Source organism: Chaetodon auriga, chromosome 8, assembly GCF_051107435.1.
Source record: "Chaetodon auriga isolate fChaAug3 chromosome 8, fChaAug3.hap1, whole genome shotgun sequence".
Lineage (NCBI taxonomy): Eukaryota > Metazoa > Chordata > Actinopteri > Chaetodontiformes > Chaetodontidae > Chaetodon > Chaetodon auriga.
This window is the reverse complement of record NC_135081.1, coordinates 3,351,938-3,359,420: the sequence shown is the minus strand read 5'-3', so window position 1 is coordinate 3,359,420 and position 7,483 is coordinate 3,351,938.

The window sequence follows — 7,483 nt, the reverse complement described above, 5'->3', positions numbered from 1 at the left end:
CGGACCGTTTCCTCCGAAGCTCGAATGATCCGACTCACACCGCGCCAACCCTGCGCGCTGGCACACAACGGCTAGAAGCCCCCTCTCTCCTTCCCCTCCTCTCTCCTCTCTCTTCCTCCCCCCAACCCTTCCACCTCCTCTTCCCTTGTTGTTAAACTTAGTGACGGGGAGCTGACAGCTTTATGAGTAGAGAAAAATGGATTTCACTCTCTGTACATATTTCTTTTATTTCTTCTCCGTCTGTCTTCAGATCTCAGATGAGTGGGTCAACTACTTCTCATTGCTTTCATGCAATATTCTTATAAAGAATAACCAACAATTGCATGTAGCAAAGGAATGGTAACAATGGCAACAACAAAAGGAAGGATTTGTCGTGAATTATACCCAATTACTGTAGAAAACAACTCTTTTTGTATAAGTTGTAATTTACTCTGCATGTCTTTTTGATTGTAGAGAGCAGTCGATCTGGAATCAGACACAAAATGTTTGTTCTATGATGATTGATGTGGATGAGGCAGCATTCAGTGTCTTCAAAGTTAGGAGACATGGGGATGTGCACTCCTCAACGCCTTGCATGGTCCTGGTTCTGCCATCAGAGAGACGCCTATTCAGGGCAGACATGTCCCACTTTGGGATCATTTGGGACAATGTGGCTTTCATTCAGCAGTAGAGAATGACTGGTTCATTTCCCACCCATGTATAATGATTCTGTTTTTCTCCTGCTGGTGTTGGAAAGTGCAGACATGATCACAGATCATATGGCTTTTTGTACATTATTTCTATGATGCATTGCTTTGGAAGAGGTCAACTAAGGCATGAGATCATGTGTCCTAATCATCAGCACTGCATGAGTTAGGTTTGAAAATGAATATTGGCAGTTTTTGTTTGTTTTTATGGACTTTTGAGCTTGAGATTTGACCTATTCACTGTATATTGATCCCTGTCATTTTATGTACATGTAATATGGAAAAAGAACTTCAACACATATTTAATTGCGTTTGCCATTTTTTACACAGAACAAATGTAAATCAGGGGTGTTGATGGACCATTGTTTACAATATTCTTTGCAGTTCTATTCAGCAATACAAATCAGAACTACAGAGTCTTAATGTTCACAGATTTTGTTGAGATTTCAGTCCCTTTCTGGCAGGATATCCTCTAAGAGTGCTCTGTACAAAATCCAATGTGTACTGTGGTTGTCAGTGGTAAAACAGCGTCAACACCGTGAGGGTGCTGCACAAAGGTGTTGGTTGAAGAGCAGGAAGTTGTTTGTAATAGCTGTACTTTCAATCTAGTCGTCTATTGTTACAGTTATTCACAGTTGTTTACATGCATTTTCTGAATCTGGCTCGTTCTTTCAAAACTCTAAACACAGAACTCTACAAATCTAGCTAAAGCAAGCAGCGCATTCAAAACTGTTGCCCTCTCCAGAATGTTTATTGAATCAAAATGACCCTCGCTGTATATGAATGGGTCTTTCTACCAAACAACACACTGATGCGCTCAACACAAAACACTAATACGAATCTATCAGGAGGTTTATTCCTTTTGCATTTCTGTGTTACAGTGAGGCCGGTTGAATAAGATTTACTATGATGTTCAAATAAACAGAGTATTTTGGAGCCCGTGTATTTCACTTCACATTAACACGTGTCCTCCATCTCCTGGACAAGAGTCAAGTGGACAGTGGTCATACCTTCCATCGCCATGCTGAAACAAACTCAACTTCAATGGGGTTTAGGGATGGGGAATATAGTGGGAGGTATAGAACAATAAATTGTGGTTATCAGTGAATCAGTTGCCAACCAGAGAGCCCCTGTGGAAACTCATGTCGTCCCTGATGACAGCATACCTGGGCCGCTCTGGTCGTGCACAGGATTGTAATGAGAAGGGAGGTGTTGTAGGGAGGTGTTCGAGGATGCCTGTTGTGCACATGGTGATATTCACTCCACGCTGTCAGGGACATTCACAGTGGTGTGGTGGCCAATGATGTTGCGTCCCCGTGCTTATCTTTGGCTTGGTTAAAGCCAGCCTTGTCAATAGAAATATAGATGAGCTGAATTGCTGCAGCATCCAGCTGCAAGACAACAGGCAAATAGATCCAGAGCAGTCGATATGGTGTAGCATGATGAACAAGATTACAGTACTGTAATGTGTCGAAACAGTGCTGATATGATATGCATGTAATGTACATGTAAGTATAGTACTTACATGTACACATTCATAGTGCTGTTCTTAGACCTGCTCTGAGCTTCCCTCATGGCACCTTGCAGACGAGGATTTGGTTGTGCTGTAATACATTGTCCACTGTAGACAAACCCACCTGATGAATGTTACTGAATATTGTGTTGTCTCATGATGTGGCTCTGCATCTCTTGTAGTCTTGTGGTATTGTTTGTACAACCATGTTCACAATAGCGGTCAGCCGATGTGTTAAACCGTTTCCACCAATTATGCAACATGTGTTTGCCCATATGAGGAGTCAGAGTGGACAGAGGGAAATGTATTTTGAATGGTGGAGTGTCCCTTGTGAACATAAGATTTTTTATTAATGAAGATTGTGCCATATGTAGAAAACTGTGCTCAGTGAAAAGGTGTGGTTTAGGACTGCAGTCGGAGTTTAAAGCAGGAAATGTGTTTGCATTTTAGCAGAATTGGTTAGGCAGGTTGGTACATGAGTTACAGGTTGTGGCCAGTCTCAAATACCAGTATTCATGTGTAACGAACTGAGGAAAAACTCTAATGGGTTGTGGTCAATGTAATAAACCACCACAGTCAAAGAAGAGGGATGATCAAGGGCAGCAATGAGAGCTAATGTCTGAGTGCCTTAAAATGTCTTGTAGCATCCTTTCTGCATTCACCTCCACATTATAACTTGAAATAAATACACAACATTTTCTTTAAGGGCTGAACATGACAGGACTTCATGAAACTCCATCAAACAGGAGGAGAGTGCATTATGGTGCTAGATGTATAGTTCAAAATGAATAATGAAATAGTAAATTAAAAAACAAAAAGCAGGATAATTGAGAGCTAAAATCTACAATACAGTGGATGTGTAAAGTGAAAAAGTATTTATAGTGGTCTGTCCCCCTGACGCTGAGTAGCGGCTGCTGTTGAGATGTTTATTCTTCCTCAGTAACTAATGCACAGGAGCAGATGGGTTCATCTAATTGAGTGCCTTAGGAAAACACAGGTGCATTACAACAACACCCTCTGAGATGTTACACCTACTGCATCCAGCTGTGAGGAACATTCAACAAGCCACTCACAATAGCTGCTGTTACTCATCCTTCTGTTGTTCATTAACAAGCCTAAAAAACATTTTGGGTTCAGCCTCAGAATGAAAGTGATCTCTTTTCTGCTGCATGATTAAAATGTGTATGACAGGCAATAAAATAAAAATAAAAAGTCCTTGAACACTGAAAACATCAGAACCAGTTTAACAGGCTCAGTTTGAGCATATCTTTGAGTGGCCTGCACATCCACTTTCGCTCAAGGCTTTATTAATCACGTTGGTGGTGAATCACCAATGAAAGGAATGCACTACAATCCTACCAGCAGAGTTGGAAAGTAACTTGTGCTTATTTCCATTTTGTACTGCTTTCTACTTTTACTCCACTACATTTATTTTACAGCTTTTATGCCACTTCATTATTTGAATGTGTTCTCCAGCCCTGCCTATGAGCATGTCATCAGATCGAAATGCTTTCCCTTTTATTATAATTCCAATTTAGAGTCACAGTCCAAAACAAGCCTGGCATGAGGGGGAAGGTCGTGTTAACCTGACATATAGCAGTTAAGTTTCAGAGCATATGTTGCCATAGTAACAAAAGCATCTTTCTGGGAAAGTTCCAAGAACATAAACTCTCAGATTTCACTAAGTTTGGTTAAATTGCTAGTTCATAGTAGTTGCCAAGTGGAGTGAGCACATCTTTTTTTTATTATTGGTGCAAAAATAAAACAGTGGTGACTTTACCAGATACAATAATGACAGAAATGAGGATAAAAATGTATTAAAATTTAATGTGGATGGGAGGCATGCAAAAGGAGGGAAAGACAGACTGAACTGATGCAGAAATGAAGAGTTGCGGGTGTGGGTGTTTGTCAGGGTGATACCTGTGCTCATGCTTTCAGCTCTGCTCTGTTTTGAGGTTTCAGTTTTCAAGGTTTCATTAAAGACTGATTGGTTATTCTCTCTGTTGAAATGTGTTCAGGAAGTACAGCAGGTTGATCCAATTGATGACATGACAAGATGTTTCTTCTTCCTCTAGTTTTGAAAGATCATTTTCTCAGCAAAGGTTGGAGTACTGTGTGTCCGTGTTGAGTTGGGAGGGCGACTTGTGTAATATCTCCCAGCAAACAAAGTGATGACGACAGGGGGATTCTGCAGCCGAAGATACTGAAGTGAAGGTTTGCTAATGAGGTGGTTTTACATCGATTTTGCCCTGATTGTAATCTTGTGTTAATAAAATTTTGTTTTTGGGTTCATTTGGATAAATATAGTAGTTGATTTGACAAGAAATAGTGTAGAACGATTAGTTCCTCTAGTCCCCCTTGTGATTTTCCATTTTGTAACATTGAACCTAAACTGTTGTTCTGAGTCATTATTGTTCACTTTAACTGTATGAGAGTGAGTGATAAAATATCCCAGAAGCGTTCCTAGAATTCAGCCGGAAGTTCATCTGGTCCAGGTGATTTAGCATTTGACTTTTCATTCAGGGCTTAATTGAGTTCTTCGGAGCATCTAAAATGCTTGCTTGCTCTCTCGTGGTGTTGGGAGGTTCAGGTCATTTAGAAAGTTATCCACCTCTGATTGGTTGGGTGTGTGATATGAGGAGTATTAGTTGCTGTAAATTTGTCGAAGGCATTATTTATATCTTGTGGAGTGTGAATAATAAACCTTCTAGAATTAAGTTTGGTTGCTTTCTCTTTGTATTATAGTAGATTTGCCAGGTATTCACTTCATTTGTTAATGTACTCAAAGTTTTCATATTTGAGTTGTTGGATAAACAGCTGTGGGGGTTTGTGTGTGTGTTTGTGTGTGTGTGTGTGTGTGTGTGTGTGTGTGTGTGTGTGTGTGTGTGTGTGTGTGTGTGTGGCTTAATTCCCTCCGTTAACTGGGATTATTTTTATATTGGCTCATGAGATGTTCAGACTGAAATCAGTTTTTTGTTAAAACTGAGATAATAATGAGGCAAAAATGTGATGAGAACCCAAGCTGAGATACCCCTTGATGACGTGATTCCAGTAGTAAGTCAAAGGAAGCCTAGTTGCCTAAACCTGTCACTCAAAGCAGCCACACCCATAATATGCGTAACTTTAAGCCTTAATCTAATTTAAATGAGTTGGTATATCAAGATTCACTCCTGTACAGTTATCATGAACGAAACTTGGTGCCATCACCAACTTGGTTGGTGATGGCACAGTGTGAAGTCTCACCAAGACTGTTTAGTGACTTTTATTTAGTTGCTGTCGAGTTTGAATGAAGTGTACTTTATGGTGAGTGAATAGAATCAGTTAAGCTCATCTTACAGTTCAGATGTTTTAATGTCATTGCATTAGCTACCAGCTCCTCTTACTGTTTTTCTTCTTTTTTTTTTTAGAATTCCGTCAATGCATTTTCTTTGGAAAGCTCTTAGTGATCTATGCTTAGCAAGATATATGTAAATAAAATGTACCATTATTATCATTGACCTGATTCCCTTTTTCTGCCTGAACACCAATAACACAAATAGTATCCCACAAGTTTGCCTACTGACAAATCTAGCCTGAACTTTCCATCCCGAAATGCGCAACTGAAAGTTAGTGGAAAGTGTCACTTTGCCCGCTGTGCTCAGATTCTGAAAATAATTATTAGAGATCCTAGATTTAAAAAGCATGTTACCTCACAAAAATACAACAAATGCTAACAGCAGGCGAGCCAAATCAAACTTATTGCGAGCCACCTTTGAGGAGCCCTGAGATCAATATTTACAAGGTGTTCTGTCAGGGGCAGTTGCTGAAGTGGTGATGTGTCTCTACCACAGACAATCACAGCTCCTATTATTTTGAAATATATCAAAAGCTTTTATGGAGAGTTGATTGGCAGTTCTATTTTTCATGCAATGGCAGAGTCTTCTCCAGTTTAAGTTCTCAGTTTAACATCCTGCAGCTGAATGTAAAATTCAAACTGAAAGAAAAAATACAAAAATAAGGTCCATTCCATGTACAGCCCAAGAGCACTGCAACTAGTCCACTTTCTGAACTCTTTTTTTCATGAGCAAAATGAATAGTCACTTTTAGCTCTATGACATGGGGAGGCTACAACACACCTGTGTCTCCTATGGCCATCTGCAGCTGACCCGTTCAATTCTCTCTTTTTTGGGAAAGTAGAGGAGCTCACACTTTCTGCTGTGTAACCAACAATGCAGTGTTTTAAAATTTAACTCATACACTAAAATAAACACTTAATAGCTCTGAGTGATGCATTTACTGTCATGTGTAGAGAATCCATGTCTCCTTTGTCAACAGGGTCCACACTAGATATGGCTGTTAAAACTTAGGACCTTACATACCTCTAAAGGTGCACAAAAAGCAAAAAAAGCACTCAGTGAGAAGTTTATTCATGATTGTCTTCAGTGTGTGCACCTGATCAATCCTGTGAAATATGACAGGAGCTTTTCGAAACAGTGTCCAGCTGTCACACTCGTGGAAATAGCAGACACAAGGCACAAACAGAAGGAAACAGACTCCCCAATCCATAGGAGGGCTTCTTTAATCACTTTCTGAGAAAAGAAATAGCACTAACTAGTACTGGGTTTAGTTCAAATGTAATTTTTAATGTTTTTATGAAACAAAACTGCCAGAATAGTGTGCCAGTATTCAGAATAAATAATCATTTCTAAATTCTGTCCTGCCAAGAATGTATTCAGTAATTCCCCCAGGACTGATTTCTGGTCATGGTGGGAAAGCTTTTCAAACAGCACTTAGACCATGGAACACTCTTTCTGAACCGCATCATATCTTCCTCAGAGAGGTGGGCTGTAGTGTCTGGAACATCTTTCATGAAAGGCAAATAACTGTCCCCTATACTGACATACTGGATATCAGTCAAGCCTTGTAAGAGCAACATTGTGAAATTGGTGTCTATTCATGAAATAAGAAAGTCCCAAAGTCAAAAATGGAGATGCAACATGTAGCATATACAATACATAAATTACACTATTCCTAATGAATATCCAACCACAAAGCAATAGTAACTCCAGTAATCCAGTTTGCTCTCAGCCTGTGGTGTCTACAGTGACACAGCTGTTCTCCTTCCAGTCGACCTTTCCTGTTTTCTTCCTTGTGTCTGTTTTAAAGGTCCAGTGTGGAAGATTTCGGGGGATTTATTGGCAAAAATGCAACATAAAACTCATAGTTATGTATTCATTCGTGTATGATGACCTGAAATTAATAATTGTGTTTTCATTCTTCTCAGAATGAGTTTTTATACCTATTG